Below are 21861 nucleotides of genomic sequence, written 5' to 3'. Positions count from 1 at the left end.
ATGCTGAATAAATTGCTTCCATTTCTTCAGCTATATTAGGTACAAAGCTCAAAGAGTGCGTATTTCTCAAGCAACTTCTCAGGAATTTGTCCTAAGCAAATGCCCACAATTTACTGTCAATGAATTTTACAAAAACTTAACTGTACCACTACATATTAAATGCTTACCATAAAGATTTAAAATCAGATGAGCAACCACAGAATCGCTCCTCTGTGCCAGGTGCTATTCAGACATTTGGCACCTGGCATCACCAATGTAGGTCACACAGCCTCTGGGCAAGATTCCAGTGAAAGCCTGTCTGACAAATCTCCCTCCAAAACAAAACAAAAAAAAACAAAAACAACAAAGAACTTAGAGTCAACATCATAAAACTGTGCTCAGCCATTTTTTTCCAAAGTCAAAACGATAAAAGAGATATTTGTGTTAATAATAACATCCGTAATAATAATAACATGCTAATAATAATATCTGCACACAGTTTGCAATTCACAAAGTGCTTTTCCTACACTACCACTTCATTTACTCCTCACAACCTTTAATGGTGCATTTTAGACTCCATATGTTGTCCAAAGTTACTTTTTTAAAACAACAGTAAAATGATAACAGATACTCAGCATTTTCTACATACCGTGTACCGTGCTAAGCATGTTTTCATCTCACCCTCACAAGAACCTCACAGAGGTGATTAGTATGGTCATTGTCCCATTTTACAGGTGAGAAAACTGAGGTTTAAAGAGCACGGGTCCCCACCACTAACAGGCACAGAGTCAACACTGTGAGGCACGTCTGCCTCACACCAGCATGCTGAGTGCCCCAGAGGCCATTTCCCTGTGAGCTGACTTCTGTTTGTTGCCAGTACATCTGGAAGCCGCAGCCAAGTCCTCCTGTTCCCCATCCCCACCCTACCCATGCCCACTTTCCCAACTTGGTCAGAAGCCACTTTTAATTTTTATGTCTCCCACTCAAAACCAGCATGAGACACAAGAAGCTCAGCCAGCCTGCTCCTGGAGAGCCCTGGAGGCCTGGTGAGGTGCCCTGGGAGACCAGCCTTCCCTGCTGCCAGCCAATGCCTGGTGCCTTGCTAGCCTGCTGGGGTCTAGGTGGGGCTTTCACATCCCTGTCGCCTGAGTGGGGTCTGGGAAGGGGGTCCTGATAGTCATAACAACCCCATGAGGGAAAGGGGAGGTGACTTTGGCTAGAGGGAGGAGGAGAAAATCTATTTAGCCAACAGCTCTGTTGTATCTGTTATTCAGAGCCCCACATCAGACCCCTGAGACAGTGAGGCATGGTCTCTAATGTGCACAAAGATAAATTATACAAGCAAAAGCATCAAGCAAGAAACACACACACACACACACATAGTCACCAGCATAGGCACCCACACACACTTGGAATCACGGAGCAGCTGCTTGTAGGGCAGTAACTCTTGTCCTCTTATCCCCTCTGTGGCCCCCTCCGTCCTGACTGTACAAGATGCTACCTGCCACAGAGGCCACACCAGGGATGGTCCCAAGTGGCTGCAGAAGGGCGAGGAGGCAGGCGCACAGGTCAGGATGGCCCATGGCGGTCAGTGCCATCCCAAGTGTGCGCAGGTAGGTCCAGAGGAGCAAAGGAAGGGCGAGGGTTCTGTCCTAGGGGTAGAAGAGGGTCCACTTTCTTATACAAGGATGAAGGTGGGTTCACAAGGTGGAAGAAAGATGAAGGGACAGACCCTGCCAGGAACAGATGCCTCCTTAGCACCACTGACTAGGACATGGAAACAGGAGGGACAGTGTGGGCTAAACTGTAGGACCCCAGGGAGTTCACGCTCACAGCCCAGACTCCTGGGATGCAAGGGGCAAGGAGATCCAGCAGGTGAGTGGCTACCTGGGCAGGCAGGCTGTTGGTCAACTCTGTGCTGAGCTCCTGCCTGGAAGTCGGGGCTTAACAGGCTGCCCAGTGAGTGAACACAACTTTTATTCATCTATAACCAAACACATACATGTGAAATGGTCTCTGGGATGAGGGCTGAGAATGAGTAGGAGGATGGGCTGCCGAACGCTTGGAGAAGAACGGGCGGGAGCGAAGACCCAGTCAGGCTCCTGGGTGCAAACCCTGCTCTCATGCCTCCAACTGATCTGGACCTCTGGTCCTCTGAAAGGTATCTGCAATAATAATGCTAACCCTGACCTCAGCACACACTACTGAGGCTCTAATATTAAGTGGTTACCCTCTTGGCACTTTGATAGTGCCTGCCCTGTGGTGAGCAATCAACGAGCAGCATAAAGGGATCACAGTAATGGTGATGATAAGACCCAGGTTCCTTATCGAGGATGGCAGGGAAGGTTTCCTAAGAAGAAATGAATCAGCTGATATAAGACGGGTAAATGGGCATGAACCAGGCAAGGCAGAAGGAAAATGCATTCCATGCTGAGGGAACAGCTTCTGGGAAGTCCCTGAAAGGGAAAGCAGCAGCAGCATCAGCGTTTCCAGGAGAGGAAAGCAGCCCAAGCGCCTGCTGGAGCACTCTGGTCAGCAGGACACTTCTGGGAGGAGGAAGACTGCTTCTTCAAGGAAGCCTTCCCAGATTACTTTATGTTCCCAAAGAGAAACTGCATTCTCAGCATAATTTCCTGGTTCTGTGGCAGAACTAGAAGTGAAGGAGAGGCAAGAGCATGAAGTTGAAAGCCCCACAGGAGAACATGAGAAGGTAGCAGCTAGCACTGAGGTGTACTGCAGGAGCTCCCAGGGTGGGGGGACACAGACGTGGACCTGGCATCCCTGGGCTCATAGCTGTTTCCTTTGCTACTCCTCAGTATTCACTGGGAAAGGTCCCTGGTGGCTTAGTGGTAAAGAATTCACCTGCAATGCAGGAGATGCAGCAGGAGCCGCGAGTTCAATCCCCGGGTTGGCAAGATCCCCTGGAAAAGGAAATGGCAACCCCCTCCAGTGTTCTTGCCTGGGAAATCCAATGGACAGAGGAGCCTGGTAGGCTACAGTCCATGGGGTTGCAAAGAGCTGGACACGGCTAAGTGACTGGGTGTGCACGTGCGCACACACACAGTATTCACTGAGGACTTTACAAGGTTCCAAATGAAGATAAAGATGCCATTGGGCCCCTCTAGAAAGGACCACTAGCTTTCCTCATCCCCCAGCCAGAAAAGCACTCTCTGCTGGACTGCACAAGGGAAAAGCTGTCAGTGGTTAGCAAGAGTCATTACTTTGGCTAATTTAGGAAATTTGGGATCTGTCCAGAAAGCTGGGTGGACCTCATTCTTCAGCATTCCGTGATGGACTATTTTTCATTTTGAATTGCTTTCCTAGCCCATCAACAACAGGAGTTAAAAATACAAAAGTCAGGGGCAAAAAATATAGAGAAGTTATGTTCCCAAAGCCTCCACAGGTGGGGAGATGCAATAGGCAACCACAAACCCCAGCCCACACCAACCTATCCTGCCATCAAAACTGAGAAGCAGGGGGGCCCACCCAACTCAATAACCAATGGAACTCCAATTTCAAATACATTTGATCATGTTATAAATGTGCTGTTTGGCTGCACAAACAGACTCTGCTATCCTCACTCTTTCAACAAAGACTTCCTGAGCCAGGTGTTCTGTGCTGGCACCAAGAACCCAGAGATTTTGTGGGTGTGTGCGTGTGTGTGTGTGCGTGTGTGTGTGTGCGTGTGTGTGTGTGTGGTCTCCACCCTTAAGGAGCTCAGTTTTCTGAGCTTAACAGATAGTAAATCAACAGTTACATCAATAAGTGCTTTGGGAGAGAGAGCAATGCAGGGTGTTCTGGGAGCCAGGACGAAGGTCATGTCCAGGGCATAGAGAAGTGCAGGGTGGGGAGAAGGTGTCCAGAAGAGCAGAAACCTGAGCTGAGTTACTGAAATGGGGAGCAGGGGAAGGGTCATTCCAGGGAAAGAGCCCAGCTCTGGCCAAGGCACCAAGGGGTGACGGCCGTTGAGAAGCTAGGCTGAGGTTAGAAATATGGGCTATGGAAAGAGTGAAATGAGGAAGGTGGCTGAAGGCCAGTTACGAAAAGACTGCAGACCTGCAGAGGGGGCTGTGGTTCTATTCTACAAGCAATGAGGAGCCCCTGGAGAGTTTGGGGGTTTTTTGGCCATGCGGTGAGGAATGTGGGATCTTAGTTCCCTAATCAGGGGTTTGAACCCTTTGCACTGGAAGCCTGGAGCCTTAACCACCGGAACACCAGGGAGGTCTTGCCCCTAAAGAGAGCTTTCAGCAGAAGAAAGCCTCGATAGAAGTGTGAGTTAGAAACTTCATGCTGCGAGGAGATGGGGGTGCAATTAGGAAGACAAAAGTGGCCCCAGGAAGGCCAATGAAGAGGCTATTAAAACAACCCAAAGGAAGAGTCCTAAGTGAAGAGCTGGGGAGGGAGAAGGAAGGACGGAGGGATGAAGGAGCAGATGGGCTTTTCCAGATGAGGTAACGGGTGGACGATGACAGTGGAGGGAAAGGACAAAGCCAAGGATGACTCCTGCAGCTGACACGCCTGAGGGGGTTTAAGTTCCACCCAAGGCAGGCACCACAGGAAGACAGACGCACTGGGTACCAGGAGAGGGCTGACCGGAAGTCCCCGCGGGACGATAGCTCGGAGGGTGGCTGGGAGAGGCTCTGGGCCTTTTCCGGCAACTTCAGGATACAGGTGAGCAGTGATGAGCTCAGCGGGGAGGAATACTGGGGCTGACCCGAACGGGATCAAGCAAAACCTTATTAAGCTAAAGACTGAAAAAAAGAGAACCGGCACAGCAGGCTGCGGAGGCCAAGTCTACAGAACTGCAGAGAACCGGGGGGTGGCAGGGCAGACAGTAAGCAGAGGAGGGGCGCGAGAGGGGCGCGCTCAGCCCCGCCAGAGGCAGGAGGCCCCTCTGACACCCAGGGGGCGCTCTCGCAGCGGGGAGCAGGTAGCTGGTATCAGCAACCGCACCAAGCCTAGCAGAGAACAGTGTGGAGGTATTCGCAGCCGTCCCAAAGAGCATTATTACGGCTTTCTTCAGAGCCTTATCCTGCCTGTCTGACCCTAGATCTCACCCCCTCTACTCTGTCTGTCCTGCTCATGCATCTGCCTCATGAGGACAGAACTTGTCCGGTGTCTCCTCTATGACCACAGTGCCGAGCCCAGTGCCTGACACACGGAGGTTACGCACCTTGTCCCAGGCTGCCTGGTTCGCTAAAAACAACAAAATCCAGTGGGCATATGCCACACACCCGATACCAGGCTGGATGCTGGTGGGGAGCAAGACAAAACAGGACCCTGCCCTTGGAACCTGAAGTTGGAGGTGAGCAGAGAGAAACTCAAGTATTTCAACAAAAAGCAGATTATCACTGCCGCAGAGCTAGCACTGGAATCTGTCACGCCTTCTAGTGAGATTTCCTTTCCAAGCCCAAGGGTGCTGCCTTCTCCAACTAAAGGGACATTTCAGCTGGGGAAACAGTCAAGTAAGTGTTTGAAGTTTGGCCTTAGTCTCTTCCAGGGGTCCCACACTCCTGCCACCCTTTTAATAGACTCCTAAGAAGCAGGAACACCTGTTGTAGGCTCTAAGTATTTAACCTTAAGAGCTCATGCTGGCTCCAATCCTTCTACGTAAGACAGAGGAGCAATTCCGGATTTAGGTGGGAATTAGGTGGGAAACATTCAGAAAGCAGTGCAAACCAGGGGTCAGATACTCTGGGTTCAAATCCCTTCTAACCTCGGGCAGGTTACTCACTCTCTTGTGATTTGATTTCCTATTGCTGAAGTGGAAACATTAATGCCTCTGTCGTAGGTTGTTGCAAAGATGAAATTAAAATGATACCTACAGAGCACTCAGCACTGTGCCTGGAACTCAGTGAGATTTCACGAAACGGAGGCTGCAAACCTGTTCCACCTGTTGCTTTAATGACTCCATCTCTAACTGATATATTTGTGAAAAGTGAGCCAAAAACTACTCAGAATTCAAACCCAAGGCCATACACTGAAAGTGTTTGAAACATAAATTGCTATCTAGTTGAGTGACTTGAGGAATTGTCTCAAATTCCCATACTTGGGCAGACTCTGCAGTAAGGAGTTTCATTTCCATTTCTTGCTCTATCCTATTTTCTCCTCCAATTCAGGCAAATGCAACTATTTCCCCAACAGATCACATCTTGTCTCATGGCAGGGGTCCAGACACGGACTGGATTCCACTGGTGCAAGTTGTAGCAGAGCTCGGAACACCACACCTCAAACAAAGCGTAAGAACACAATCGCAAGCCCAAGGTACACACAAACTCTCAAACACACTTGGCTCCAGAGAAGGACAGGAGACCGGTCACAGCATGCTTTGCTTGCCTCAAAGCTAAAAAGCTTATTTTGGCATTCAGATGCTGAAATCTTTGTATCTCCTTTCTTTTACCACTCAAACTCTCCATAACTGGTCTCTTTTTACTAATGTCTCTGATTTTTAATCCCTCGTTTATGATGGACCCTGTGCAACCTCGCTGCCTTCCCCCTTCTGCCTCCCCGCAGCATGTTCTCAAGGCCAGCTGTAACCACCTTATCGCTAATACAGCAGCCTTCCCTCAGGTCCCTTTCTCCCTGGTCTCTGCTGCCCCATCCTCTCTGCTTCCTAAGACTCTCTCCCCTTTGGCTTCTGGTTCTCTTCCAGCTTCTGTTTTTCCCATCCCAGAGTTATGCTCACTCACTAAGGCTCAGCCCTCAGCACATCATGGAGAGAACTTATTAATCCTATGCTTCTGTTCTACATCTCCAGGCCTACCCTTCCCAGCCCAGGTGCTGGCCATGCATTTCCAATCATCTATTAGACATGTCCTGTGGATGAACCACTGCCACCTCGAATTCAGTATATCTAAAACTGGATGCACCAACTATCCTTCTCCACCCCGAACTGCCACATTTTGGTCAATGGTTATGAACTATCAAGTTTAAAGATTCATCTTCTTTGGCTCCTGTCTTTAAAGTCTAAGAATACCACAAACCCTACGTTTCTCCCTTTGCACTATCTCTTCTTTTGGTCCTTTGCTCCATCTTAACCGCCGCTAGCCATGTGACTTCATGCCTGGACTGCTGCTGCTGCCTTGGAACAGAGTCTACGCTTCTTGTCCTGAATGCCCCTAACATGTTACTTCAGCCATTTTACTTCTTTGCTCCAAATACCTTCACTGGCTTCTTGCTGTCTCCAAGTGCCTCAGCCTAGCATTCAGGGTCTAAAAAGGGGTGGGCAAACTATAGCCCACAGGCCAAATTCGGTCCACTATCTGTTTCTGTAAATAAAGTATAATTGGAACACAGCCACACCATTACATATTATCTATGGCTGCTTTCCCGCTACAATGGCAGAGTTGAGGAGCCATGATAGAGACCATATGGCCTAGGAAGCCGAAAATATTTACCATCTGATCCTTTACAGAAAAAGTTTGCTGACCCTGGTTTAGAATAATCAGCCACCAGCAGATCCTGCCAAACTTCTTACTCACCACTCCTTTGGATGAAATTTTTGTTCTCATGGGTCTTTTGCTGAGTCCACTTTCTTTACATCTTATACCCACCTTCTCAAGCCAGAAAAGCATATTTCATCCCCCAACTGGACTTGTCGATCCTTCAGAACACAGTCAAGCTCTGCCTCTCTGTGAGGCCAGCTTTATCCATCCCCTGCCCCTGGGGTACTTCCCCTCTGGCCTCTCTCTCTGAATCTACCACAGAAACATAAATTGAGATCCCCTTCTCCTGCAGATCTTTTCCACCTACGCTGTGGGCTTCTCCAGAGTACAGGTGCAGTACCCTTCACAGAGCAGTACCAGTGATAACAACCTTGCCCTTCATTCCAAATACCAATCCTTGATAGCATAATTCAGTAAGAAGGCATCAAACAAACTTACCAATGAAGGCCTAGCATTCCACATTTGAAAAGTTAAGCTTGGGTCCAAAAACATGCACGTTAGACAGCACCACCTAAAAGCCAATGAAATAAGAGTTTAGCTTTAAAAGAGAACATTTCTACATTTTCTTTAAATTTACAACTCCCAGTGAGTTTTGATTCACTGTCCTCCCAGGCTGGCCTTCTCTGCCTAGAAAATACTGCTTATCCTTCAAATCCACTGGACAATCTCTCCCTGGAAGCCACCCCAGTGTCCCAGACAGGCCAAGCACCCCTCCTGTCAGCTCCCGTGGAACTCTGGTGAGACATTTATGGTAACACGGGGTACAATGTAGCATAACTTCTTATTTGGGAATAGGGTTCTCCTTAGACTGTACACTTGTCAAGAGGAGAGATCTGATAAATTCACCCCATCCCTTATCCCCACTGCGTAGAATACTATGGGCATTTAGATAGTTCTCAATAAATATTTGTAAAATGGGTGGAAAAGTTAACCCACTCAATTCATAAAGACATGCCCAGGTATCTAAAATTCTGCTGGGCCACAGTTGTCATCCTAGAAATGCATGCTTCAATCCCACTGCTTTTAATAGGCAATGGTTTAACAGGCAGGATTAATGAGATTAATCTTCTAAATGCACACCTTTGGAATGCCATTTCCCTGAGCAGAAACCTTCAGAGGTTCCCAGAACCTAAGAAGGCAAGCCGGACTCCACAGGCAGGCTGCCAGGCCTACAACAACTGGCCCAGCCTGAGTCTGCAGCCTCAGCTCGTGTGGTCTCCCCCAGTGGACCCCTCACTCCAGACAGGAAGGACTGGTGGCCAGTCCCTTCTCTGAGCATTCTTCCTCCCCTTCTTGCCACATTATCTCCTTCTATACTACAGTGACCTCCATTTCAACATCTTGTTCCAGACCAAGGTCATGGTGGGGCCCAAGAAGGCGTTTTTTTTTTTTCTCCTTTAGAATTGTGTGTGTGTGTGTGTGTGTGGTGGTGGTGGTGGTAAAAAACACATAACAAAATTTACAAGCTTAACCATGAATAAGTGTGCAGCTTGGTGGCATTACATACATTCACACTGTTATGCAAACACTACCATCCAGCTCCAGACTCTTTTTTATTGTCCACAAAACTGCAATAACAGCTCTATTTTCTCCTTTCCTCCCTGTCCATGGCACCCAAAACGTTTCTGTGGAATGAATGAATGAAGACTTGAATAAATCTGACCTCAATCCTCCCTACAAAAGCCAGAAGTACTGTCTCTTTCTGCTGGACTCCCATGGTACTATCTTCACATCTTTCTCAGACCTATTTCCCCCAATCTTAAATGACCCTTTTTGCACACTTGTATTCTCCTTCAAGGCGGGAACTACTACTTATTGGCAAGGCTGCACTTGGGTCCAGAAGCATGCATTTAGCTTGTCCTCCGTGTTATTAGATCTGACGGGCAAGTCTATGTCTTCCCCATATAGCTCTTGCAGTCAGTGAATCACTCCCTCTTGTTGACATCTCTCTTCACTTGGCTTCCAGGCTAGCATTCTAGGCTTTCCACCCACCTCACTCGCTGGCTGCTCGTTCCCTTTGCTGATTCTTCCTCATCTCCCCACGTCTTAATGTCAGAAAGCCCCAGGGCTCGAATCATAGTTCTCCTTTCTGTATTCCTTCAATCGCCCCCTGGGTGATCTCACCTAGTCTCCTATCACCTATACATCAAGGATGCCCAGATTTCTCTCCAAGCGCAGGTCTCTCGTTTGGACTCCTGGCTAGTGTATTCTACTGCCTGCTTTAGGGAAGATGTCAAGTGGAGAGGAGGTCTCTGTGAGATGTTTGATGTATCAAACTTGACACGCCTCACATAGACCCCTGACCTTCCCCCAGACCTGCTCTTCCCAGAATCTTACCAATCTCAGTGTAAGGGCATGGTCTCCTGATCTTCTAGTTGCCAGGGTCAGAGGTTTGGAGTCATTCTCATCTCTCTCTCTCTCTCCAATCCTCACCAAAACTGGTTTTTACCTTCAAAATAATGGGTTGGTCAAAAACTTCGCTCGGGTTTTTCCATAACATCTTAGTTAAAACCCAAATGAACTTTTTTGCCAACTCAATATATTCAGAATGTGGCCATTCCTCACTTCCTCCACCATCACCACCCTAGGTTATTGCCAGAGCCTCTAACTGGTACTCCTGCTCTCTGCTTCTGCGTTTGGTGTCACTGCCACCTCCACCCATAGCCTAGTCTCAATACAGGAGAGAGTCTGTTATGATGTAAGACAGATTATGTCACTTCTTTGGTTAAAAGTCTTATAAGCTTTCCCAGCAAGGACAATGCCCAAGGGACAAGTGTTTCCAAAGTAGACTGGCAGGCCCCGGGGTAGGCTGATGGGCAAGGGGGGGGTCTTCCAGCCAGTGTCCCCTCCCGACCATCTATTTCATGACTGGCAGTCCTGATATATCTCCTATTATCTGAGTCCTTAAAGAAAAGATACTTCTTAAAAGGAGAAAAATATAATTAATCAACTTACTTTCCCAGTTAGGATACCACAAGAAGCCATTAACATTCACATTTCTTAAGAATTCATAAGAAAGACATGTTGAGTCTGTCACCAATTCATAACTCGTTTCCAAAGAGAAAGTTAGCCTTCTGGAGAACAGCTGTTACCCGCTCGGTGCTGGTGGTGAGTCCTCCTGAAGCCCCCTTCACTCACCATGCCCTGTCTGCCTGATTGTCTCCTCCAGACTCTCTCTCTCTCCTTGGCGTACCTGATGCTGTGGCTGGAGGTGAAGTCCAAATGAAATAAGAATTGAAGGACTGGAAGTAGCTCAGGTCCTATCTGTTCTCCTCAGAACAACAGCAGCAGCCTCTCAACCAGTCTCCCCAGATCTACCCATTGATGGTTTAGCCACAAGTCGGGTCCAGCTCTTTGGGGACCCCACTGGCTGATTTTCAACCACAACCTCATATAGTGATAATTTTAAGAAAACCTAAATTTGATCAAATCCCCTGCTTTATAACTTTCCAAAGAGCTCCTGGGCTTCCCAGGTAACACTAGTGGTAAAGAATTCACTTGCCAATGCAGGAGACATAGGAGCCACGGGTTCAATCCCTGGGTTGGAAAGAACCCCTGGAGGAGGAAATGGCAACCCACTCCAGTATTCTTGCTAGAAGAATCCCATGGACAGAGGAGTTACAGTCCACGGGGTCACCAAGAGTAGGACATGACTGAACGTCTAAGCACACACACAGAGTTCCTACATTGCCATGTGATAAATTCTTCAAAATATATTACAACAAACCATAGTAAATACTCTTTTTTTTATCTTCCCTAGATACTTTTATTCTGCTTTCTTCTTAAAAAGGTCTTGCTTGACCCAGTGGGGGCGGGGGGCGGGCAGGGTGATCTATCCAGCTCAGATTAGAGCAGGCTTCGCCCCCCAACAGCCAGTTGTGCTGTAGCGCTCCCAAAGGCCAAGCACATCACCCAAGCTGGGCCATCCAGAGCCGTTCTCTAGAACTGATATATGAACGCAGAGAAAGGAGTTCTCCCTTCACTGGAATTGCTATACTGAGGCTATCAGCAGCGGTGCCTCCCCAGGGAGGGAGGCCTGTCTGCAGTAGGAAAGGCTGATGCTAACGCACAATGAACCGGAGGCGCCAGATGGATCACCAGCAGTGTCAGCTCCTATTCCAGAACCTCCTGCTTTTGTGAACTCCTACAGCATCCAGCATCCTTCCCAGTTATGGAACCAGTAACTACCCACTCATGCCTCTACGAGCTAGAGTCCCAACAGGCCCCCTAGGATGTTTCCTCTATCTGTGCCTTTCTCCACATTGGTTCCTCTGCCCAGAACGTGAGCTCCCTGGGTTTTTACACAGCAGCCAGGCTTCCTCTGTGAAGTCAGCCCTGAAGGCAAGCACGGCAAGTCCAGTCTTACTGACATGCTCTAAAAGACCTAGCATATACCCACTGGGTTACACTCACACCCCTCCCCTGCCTTCCCAATCTCCTAGCTAGTTGCCCAAGCTAGAAATCTCAGACTCACCTGGTCTTCTCAGACTTCCTCAAGGCCCACGTGGACTCCCCCTTCTTCTTTCTGCCCCATGTCTGCTGTCACAGTCCAGAACCTCATCCTCTCCTCCCTGAGCTCAGGTACCAGCCTCCTGGTCTCTCTGCCCCTCCCCTTCCCTATCCCTCCACACTGTGGCAGAGATGAACTTCCAAGAGCCCTTCTACCACCTACAGAGTCAAAACCCTGATGTAAAGGCCCTTCACGTACTGGCTTCCACCCAATCCTCTAGTTTCTCCAACCACTTCCACTTCAGGAGGATGAAGAAGACACACTTTCCCCATCCTTCTGTGTACAACGAAAACTCCTGCACGGGACACACAAAGCGAATGCGAGAAGACTCTGAAGGCAGAGTGAAGAAGGCAGTCCAGCGAGGGGCCTCAGGCCCGGAGGAAGGACACTGTGGCAGTGGCAGTTGGAATGGAAGAGCCTAGAGATGCCAACAAGCACAGACCAAAAAGGCTCCAACGAAAGCTTGCTGCCTGCAGCAAGACAGACAACTTTTAGATAATAACTGCGCTATATCAGCCAACACCACAGAATAGCCCATGGTCCCACCCATGCGCATACAACGAAGGGCAAATGACATCTGAAAAAAACATTTACAGCTAACCACGCGCTTACTGGTGAAAAGACTGAATGCTGCCCCCAAGATCAGGAACAGACGATGCTGCCCACTCTTAGCACTCTCACTCAACCAAGTGCTCCAAGTCCCAGGCAGCACCAGAGGCCACAAAAGCAAATAAAACAGACCGGAAAGGAAGAAATAAAACTGTCATCTCTATTTGAAGATGATATGACTGTCCAGATAGAAAATCCTGAGGAATATAACCAAAAAAGAAAAAAAAAAAAAAAATGCCTACGACCAATGAGTGAGTTTAGCAACGATGAAGGATACAAAATAAAAACAAAAATTCAACTGTTTTCCTGTATACTAGCAATGAACATGTGCACACTGAAATTAAAAATATAGTATCATTTACAATCACTAAAAAAAAAAAGAAAGGAATACTTGGGTGTAAATATAATTTCTTGCAGCAAATCATTCTAGTCTACTCTGCCGGGAGGGCAGGAACAGTATATATTTGTTTCCCTCTCCAATGAAACCAAAATACTGAGCCAGTGCCCAGCACCTAGAAGACAGGCAATATTTGTTGCCACAGCTCATACTCTGCTCTGTTTAAGATAGACTTTCTTTCCCTTTATGCTCCTAGTGGGAGCATCGTCCACTAAAAAATTCCCTCTCTCATTTCTGCCTTGGCAGGTCATGATTGCCAAGAACCAGGGAAGCTGTTTCTGCTCCCACTCCAAAACAGTTATATTCTTACATTACACAGCATGGATTGGAAATGGCCTCTGCAGGCTCCTCTCTATCACGCAGAGGGAAATTGGGCGCCTTCCACATCAGCCTGAGGGAGGGGCCCTGAGGCTCAGCCTGAAGACCCCCGGTAATGATATGAGACCCCTGACAGTGCTGTCCCCTCCGGACTCTGTGCTGAGAGGAACCACAGATGTTCCCCCAGTCGCGCTGTCTAAAAGCTCATTGTGAAAAAGAACTGCCTATCTGTGCTGAAGGAAGTACTGTGGAGGAGAAGAGGCTATGAGAGATAGGTCAGGCCCAGAGGGTGTCTGGATACCTTTTTCCAAAAACTCTTCCCCTCTTTTTACTTCTAAGGGTTGAAAGTTGAGTCTAATAGTCATTAAGCAAAAGCCACAATCTCAGAACCATCCTGAGTCCTCTCTTTCGGTCCCACCCCACCACCCATTCTACAGCAAAACCTGTTCTACCTTCAGAACAGAGCTCAAATCCAACCACTTCCCAGCATCTCCACCACCACCTCCTCCACTCGGGACCTAGCTGCTCTCATCATTCACTGGATAATGCCAACAGACTCAACTTCTCTCCCTGAGTCCTCCTTCAACACAGCACAGTGAGCCTTTCAAGATATGACTCAGATCATGCCATTCCTCTTTCAAAACGCTGAAGTCCCTGTCACTCACAAAGCAACCAGGTCCTGACAATGACCTTGGTGGCCTGGCCCCCTTACTTCTCTGCCCTCACTTTCCACCACGTCTTCACCTTCTCCTCACTCCACCCCAGCCACTCTGTCCACCTTTACCCGCTGTTCCCAAGCCTGACTGTCTTCCCCAGCTAAACCCATGACCAACTTCTTCACCTCATTCACTATACACTATACTAGGAGCTTATCCATCTTTGCGAGCCTGTCAGACTCCTCTGTTCACAAGATTTTTCAGCCCTCTAGGCTTCTCTGTTCATGGGATTTTTCAGGAAAGAATATTGGAGTGGGTTGCCATTTTCCTCCTCCGGGGATCTTCCTAAGCCAGGGATCAAACCCACATCTTCTGTGTCTCCTGCATTACAGGTGGATTCTTTACCTGCTGAGCCATCAGAGAAGCCCACATTCTATGAGTTCACCAAAATCCATTTCCTTTTACTTGTAAGCACATGGCTGGACTACATTTCCCAGCTTCCCTTGCAGTCAGGAGTACACATGTGACTGAGTTCTGAGTATGAGGGATGCAAGGCGTCTTCCACACTGGCCTGTAAAAACGTCCCCAAAGTCCTCTCTCTTTTTCAGCTGAATGGAAAGGAATCTGAGGGCCTTGACAGAGACACAAGATAGAAGGAGTATGGGTCCCTCAACAACCATCAGGAAGGATGCCTGCTAACCAGGAGCAGCCCCACTGGAACTTTTCTCTATGAGAAATAAAAGTTTTCTTGAGTTGACACACTGAGATTCGGGATGTCTGTTTGCTATCTGAACTAACTGTCTCCTTCTCAATGAGGCCTTCGATTACTCTATTTAAAATCCTCCCAACGCTTCTTAGCTGACCACCTTACTTTGTTTTTCCCCAGAGTCCTTATTACCATACAACATACTGTATATTTTGTTTTTTGTTCCCCTATCTCTCCAAATACGAATGTAAGCTAAAGGCAGGAATTTTTGCTTTTCTTTTCCCCTTGTTGTATTCCCTGGGTCTAGAATAGTGCTTGGCAAGTTGTAACAACAATCCTGTGTGGTTGAATGAATGAATAAATGAATGAATGGGACTACATGGGTTCCAAGGTCAGAAAGACCTGGGTGGAGGCCTGCTCTGCCATTTACTGTGTGACCTGGGGCAAGTTACTCTCCCTCTGCAAGACTCATTTTCTTCATCTGTAAAATGGGAGGAAGTAACAGTACTTTCTTTATAGAGACTGGAAATAATTAAGATCATGAATATAAATCTTTTAGTGCAGTGCCTAGAAATAGCTCAGGCTCCATAAATGCTAATTACCAACATTGTCAACTCAAGGCCAGAGGACAAGACTGGGTGTCAGGCCCTGAGAGGAAGGAACTGAACAGATATTTACATGCACAAAGTCTTCTAGAAGAAATTGTGGCAAACACCTAGGTAGTGAGATTCAAGAGCTGCCTGAAAGTTCTCAGTAAACTGCAAACGATCAGAAAAACATGACAACTGGTGTCAGGGGTGATGAAAAATGTGTGTCGAGTCTGCAGAAAAGCATTGCTCTGGAGAGAGCACTACCCCAGTGATGAGAGATCACTCTGTGCCTTTTAAGAAACAATTTTCACAGCAAAGCTTGAGAAGAGAGAGGCCTCTTGCATCATGAGGACAAGGTAATAAGGCTATAAAAATGGAACTCAAATAAACCACACACAGAGCCCACATGGGCCCAATTTTCCAGGAAAAACAGCGATTGCTGCAGCATTCAGATGAGGCAGTCACACTTATGCGTGAGCATAGCAAATAGCTTTCAGAAATCATTAGGCTGCAGAAAAGCCACTGGGTTTGCCAAATTAGCCGTGCCAGCTCTCACCTGCCCTCTCTGTCACGACTGCCTCTCTCTACCAATAAGAAGATACAGGCAATGATACCCAGTGCCTGCACTTGCTTCGCCATCTTCAGAATACAGAGCCTCCTTGGAGCGAACAGCACTGTGTCAGGAGAGCCCGGGCTGACACTCCTGTGTCTGCAGCCTGGCCGACCCCTCCACACAGGCCCTCTAGGCTTTCTGGTTGGCTCAGACATGCCCTCAGATCTCACCTCCTGGAACTCTCTGCCTTGTTGACAAACCCCTCCTTGAAGCTCCTTCTTCCTGAGGCTCCGTCCACAGCTCTCACCAAACTCCCCCGAACCCACCACCATGATCCCTTTCATGTCCATCTCTGGCCCCTCTCCCACGTCTGCATCTCTAAACATTGGTACCCCAAGCCTCTAAAATATGGTGTCTACCCACCTAATTCATGTATGTTCTTCCTCTATATGGGAGGCAGGACAGCCTTCTGGTTAGAAGCAGATATTCTGGAGCCAGACCAACTGGGTCTGGTCTCAGTTGTATAACACTATGGTCTTAGGAAGTTAATAAACTGTTTTATGTCTATCCATTCATCTGTAAAATGGAGATGATTATAAAAGACCTCATTTGGGTCACTGCAGGGATTAAATGAGCTAATAGAGAGATAAAGTTCTTAGAACCATGCCTCACACCTGATACACTCCATAATGTGCTGGCAATGACTGCTATTACACGAGCCACTGTTTAAGCCAAACCCCAAACATATACCCTGTCCTTCTGCCTCAGTTTCCTCTACTCAGGCCTTTTATCTTCGCTGGATATGTCCAGGCACTATTTCAGCCAGTCCTTAGGGTGCTGGCAGGAGTAACCACTCTTAAACACCTTTCTGTAACCCCCCACCCCAGCTTTCCAATGAGATGGAATACCTCCTTTCTCTAACAGGGTCGGGCTGACTTCTCCCAGAGCCCTCTTCTTAATCTCTCTTGAGTAATCATTAATTTTATTTTAGTTTTTTAAAATTTTTATTTATTTCTGGCTGAGATGGGTCTCTTGCTGGCACGTGGGTTTTCTCTAGTTGTGGCAACCAGGGGCTACTACTCTCCAGTTGCGGTGAGCAGGCTTCTCATTGCAGTGGCTTTTCCTGTTGCAAAGCATGGGCCCTAGAGCACAGGGTGGGTAGTTGTGGCACACGGGCTTAGTTGCCCTGAGGCATGTGGAATCTTCCCCAGCCAGGGATCGAACCTGTGTCTCCTGCATCAGCAGGTGGATTCTTAACACTTGAACCACCAGGGAAGTCTGAGCAGTCATTAATTTTAGACTTGTCTTACCATCCCACTCCCAGTTCATAAGCTCCTCAGAAACAGGGGTGCATTGGGTTTTTTTCTTCCCAAGTTTTTATCCCCTGTAACTTTATTCACTGTAAAGACTCAGTCAACATTTGCTGGATTATGTTGAAATGCAAAGTCTGGAGCCTGGGTCTATATAACAATCAACAGAGACCAAATCAACAACAGATCAGCAGGACGGAGGAAGCCTTCCCCATCACCCCAATACAGATGTCAAGTTACAAAGAATACGAGGGACCAAGTGAGTGACATCTGTTTCTCTGTTTCATTCTAGCCATTTACTGCTGCTGCTGCTAAGTCGCTTGAGTCGTGTCCGACTCTGTGCGACCCCACAGAGGGAAGCCCACCAGGCTCCACCATCCCTGGGATTCTCCAGGCAGGAACACTGGAGTGGGTTGCCATTTCCTTCTCCAATGCATGAAAGTGAAAAGTGAAAGTGAAGTCGCTCAGCCGTGTCCAACTCTTAGCGACTCCATGGACTACAGCCTACCAGGCTCCTCCATCCATGGGATTTTCCAGGCAAGAGTGGCCAACAAAAAGCCAAAACCTTTTCAGGAAGTTGGCAATCTGCTTCCACTGCAAAGAAAACAGGCTCACTCTGTCTTAGGCAGACATGGTTTCTCCCTCAAAAATCCTATTCACTTTTTCTTGTTTTAGGCTATTTCTCTAAAACATCCTCAAGAAGAGATCATTGTTTATTTTGTTATTGTTTTAAACAAAATGCCAAAGATACACGGACACATAATTCCTCAATTTTCTACAGGCAGATTACTCCTTAAGAGGATGTATGGGGCTCACCTCCATAAGAACAAACAAGCCATGTATTACTTGTAAATACACAGCCTTTTCCTTACGTCCAATCTCACATTACCGTTACCCTGCTTCTTCAATCATGGAAAACACGACAAAGACCTTCCTAGCATTTAAAGTAAAATTTGAATATATTCTCAGGATATTCTTCTTGGAAAAAAAAATCTGATTCTTTATCTAATCTTGGGCCATCGCCATTAGCTAGATAAATGCCAACCTAATGAAACGATTCTGTAATATACAAAGATGGCTTAATGCAGCATTAGCGGAAAGAGCAAAAATTAGAAGTAATCAAAATGCCCCATAACAAACTCATGGCTTAATGAAGGCATTCCCTTAATAGAATATTACACAGCCATCTTAAAGAAGCATGTTGGAATGAGGGAGCCATGTGGAAAAAGGCTGAAAGTATTGTCTTAAGAGGAAATGGGATGCTAAGTGTAGGATGTGTGTTCTTGCCACTAAGGTTGCCCCAGCTGGGCAGACAAGGCCCAGAGTTTGAAGTCAGAAGCAAGGAAAGTTAAGGGAAGGCTAAGAGAAAATCTCAGTTAACAGGGCCAGTGGGGCTGGTGGTAAGAAGATGAGAAACTTGTGCATGGGGCAGGATCCCTGCTAAGGAGTAGAGAACAGACGAGGGGAAAGGTGCCCCAAAGCCAAAGTTATTTCAGGATTCCATCCCAAAGCACACGAGGGGAATGGGAACGGGAACCCCTCCATTGCAGAATGAATCAATCCCTGGGTGAGAGAACAAGTTTCAAAGCCCTAAGATGCTTAAAGTCAAGCCTTGGCCTTTCCACGGGGCTCCCACCAGAAGGCTCAGCCCTTTCCAATCCTCTGAGGCTAATCCTGCCCCAAGGCAGGAGGGATTTAAGGGGCTCTAGCCTAGAACCCAGGGATTTAGCTTGTTTGCTGATAGCCTGGCAGATAAAGAAATTGAGCCCCCTGAGAACAAGTATCTTAGCCAAGGCCACACAGAGAGTTAGGGGCTGAGCTGACACTTGAATCTAAGCCTGCCTGTCTCTGGGTTTATAGCTCTTCCGCAGAGCAACTTGGTGCCAGACAACTGACAAGTCAGACCAACTGGCCCTGCACGATGACAAAGAAGCAATGGACTATGACCAGGTGAGCCAACCAGATCAGGGCAGGAAGGCCCCAGGACACCAACAACAGCCCCCAAAGAGGGATATGAAGAGGCCCTCAGGGGCCACACTGTGGAAAGGCCAAGGCTTCAGGGGTTTCAAAGTTGTTCTCTCAGGCAGGGATTGATTCATTCTGCAATGGAAGGGTTCGATTCCCCTTGCCCGCTTTGGGATGGAATTCCTGAAGTGACACCTTGGCTTTGGGGTGCCTTTCCCATCTTCCATTCTCTACTCCTCAGCAGGCCCCTGCCCCGTGCCCAGGCTTCTCATCTTCCTACCACCAGCCCCTCTGGCCCTGTTAATTGAGATTTTCTTACTTTGCCCCCTCCTGTACCCCAGCCCATGCCAAACCCCTGCCTCTAACCTCTCAGCCTCCTGCACTTTGTTGGTTCAGCTGAAGCTCACTGCCCTGTGGGTATCACTGCTGGTCCCTGAAGCCATGACCTCCAGCACTGCTGTGCCACCTTGTGGGTCCCACAGGACCATCTCTGGACACGAGAAAGACTCCAGAGCTCCTCTCCACAGCTCCCATCCCCCTTGACTCCTACCCCTACCTCCACTAGAATCCCCAATCTGAACATCTCCTGCCAATACAAGAGACCAAACTCCCTGCCTAGCATGTAAGGTCTCCCTCGTGGAGCCCAAACCACCTACCTGACCAGGGCTCCTAAGGCACCCACTCCCTTCCCCAGGTTAAGCAGGGGCTCGTTCCTTACGCCACCTTCAGAAGGCATGCTCCCCTCGCCACCCAAATGCCCTTAAGCACCAGCTGAAGCTTTTTCTCATTTTTTTCTTCCAAATACACTGATCTCCACTGAAAGAACCCAACCCTTTGGGGGTCTAAGTAGCCAAAGAGCCAGGATCTCAAATATGGAACAAGCAGCTCATCCTGACACTGTTATCCAAAGGGCTATGCACAGGAAGGCCTTCTCTCCCCAAATCTACTTGCAACACACCATCAGAGAGTCCGTCATTTAAGCAATTGTCAAATTCTCCCTTGACCTCTCTCCTTGGGAACAGATCGTTAGGCAGTGATGCTGGAGCCAGGACAGCTGGTAAGGATCTTGGCATATTCAAGAGCATCCCACTTGCAGTAAGCACTTCCTGAGCTCCTATTCTGTGCCAAATGGCAGGCAAAGGGCACAAAGACACAAATTCAGACACACTAGCGTTGCAGGAATTCAAAGTCAAACAAGGAAAGGAGTGAGATAAGCCTCACTAATGCAGCATGACAAATGCCACCCAGAGAGAGAAGGCACAGAGGGAAGAAAAGCAAGGAAGAGAGGCAGCAAGATTCAGTTCAGCCAAGAAAGGGGTGGGGAAGGGCTCACAGAGAGCCGAACGTGAGCTGGTCCCTGAGGGGTAATCAACAAGAAACACAACAGCCGTCCCCACGTACTGGGTGCTGACTGTAAGCTGAGCGCTGCGCCAGACACTTCACTTGCTCTGTCGCAAACTCACTCGTTCATTTAGGACCGGACTACCTGTCAGGCTCTAATTTAGGCACTCCAGATAAATACAAAATAAACACAATTTGCAGCCCTCAGAACCTAGATCCTGTTGAAAAAAGACAGACAATAAACCAGATAAGTAAAATGTGTTATATGTTAGATGGTGATAAGAGCTAAGAGGAAAAAAAAAGGGAAAAGGGAAACATGGGGGTGGGGCAGTATGCTGGGTGGTACAACTTTACACAGGGTGTCATTAGAGAAAAGACCTGGAGAAGCTGAATGAACAGCCAAAGGGGTATCTAGGGAAGAGCATTTGGGTCACAGGGGTGCTCACTGGCAAGAGCTTGGACAGGAAGCATGTTTGGTGTGTCTGAAGAACAGCAAGGGCTCCAGAATGGCTGGAGAGAAGCGAGAGAGGGGCAGGCAGGATCGAGGTGGACAGCTACACATGTTGTGCACTGCACGACTCAAGAAGGTGCAACTCACATGCACCACAGTGCGTCATGCAGAACCCAGTCTGCTCAAATCCTCACCAGGCCCTGGGGTGGGAGATGAGGTGAGAGAAGTACTAGGAAGCCCTGTGGGCCAGGAGAAGGCTTTTCCTCTGAGTGAGATAGGAAGCCGCTGTCAAGAGGGTTCTGAGCCTGAGGCATGACCTGAGCTGATCTCCTCCTCTTGGGATCATGGGCCAAGAGTACAGTCAGGAGGCAGGCTGGAAGCAGGAGACTGCTTGGGGGGCTACTTGTAATAAACACACTCAACTATGTACCTCACATCCTCACAATCCCTTGAGGCCGGTGCAATGCTCACTCTTTCACAGATGAAGAGATTAGGCTCCAGAGAGATCTGGTCACTAGCCCAAGGTTCTGGCCTGGGCAGTGGCAGACTGGCCAGGAGTGGGAAGTGGGGGATGAGAACATTCCAGGGGGAGTGAATAGCATCAGCCATGGAACAGGAGACTGGCAGGGCTGGCATACTTGGGGAAGGACAGGCTCATGGTCTGGGGAAGGTTGAGGCAGGGCTGGCACATGGGGGCAAATAGCCAGGGCAGCTAGTGAGGCCTGTCTGTGCCCTGGCCACTCCCACACGGCTGCCTACCAGCAGTGTCCAAGCCAGCACCGTTGCCCAAACCAGAACCACCACCTCCCAACCCATCTCCCTCTCCACGCCTGTCATCCCTACCTCAGTCTACAGACAATCAGACGAGTCCTTGAACAACAGAGATTAGATACTAGTTTCTTGCTCTCAGCACTCCAGCGGCTTCCCATTGTGCCAGGCGACCAGTAGACCCTCAGTTGATGTCGAATGAAGGGATGACTCCCTCATCCCTGCAGCCTCATCCAGGCCCGGCCCTGGAAGATGGAGGACCC

The 21861-nt window shown here is 48.3% G+C and overlaps 1 protein-coding gene across 8 annotated transcripts in view; it reads right to left on the bottom strand.

Moving 5' to 3' along the window:
• Positions 1-21861, bottom strand: part of ARNTL (aryl hydrocarbon receptor nuclear translocator like) — a 108009-nt gene that overhangs the window by 67227 nt on the left and 18921 nt on the right. For 2 of the 8 annotated variants that reach the window (XM_027563320.1, XM_027563328.1), the window contains exon 2: positions 7863-7935. The exons of 1 other annotated variant lie outside the window; for it this stretch is intronic. The gene's annotated coding sequence lies outside the window, so the exon portion shown is untranslated. Of the gene's footprint in view, positions 1-167; positions 312-7862; positions 7936-9761; positions 9874-11898; positions 12027-21861 lie in introns of those variants that run through there. 5 more of the 8 variants (XM_027563324.1, XM_027563325.1, XM_027563321.1 and 2 more) reach the window with 5 other exon arrangements.

The sequence above is a fragment of the Bos indicus x Bos taurus genome, chromosome 15 (assembly GCF_003369695.1).
Source record: "Bos indicus x Bos taurus breed Angus x Brahman F1 hybrid chromosome 15, Bos_hybrid_MaternalHap_v2.0, whole genome shotgun sequence".
NCBI classification, from domain to species: Eukaryota; Metazoa; Chordata; class Mammalia; order Artiodactyla; family Bovidae; genus Bos; species Bos indicus x Bos taurus.
The sequence above is the reverse complement of the archived record's forward strand: the minus strand, read 5'-3'. Positions and strand labels throughout refer to the sequence as shown.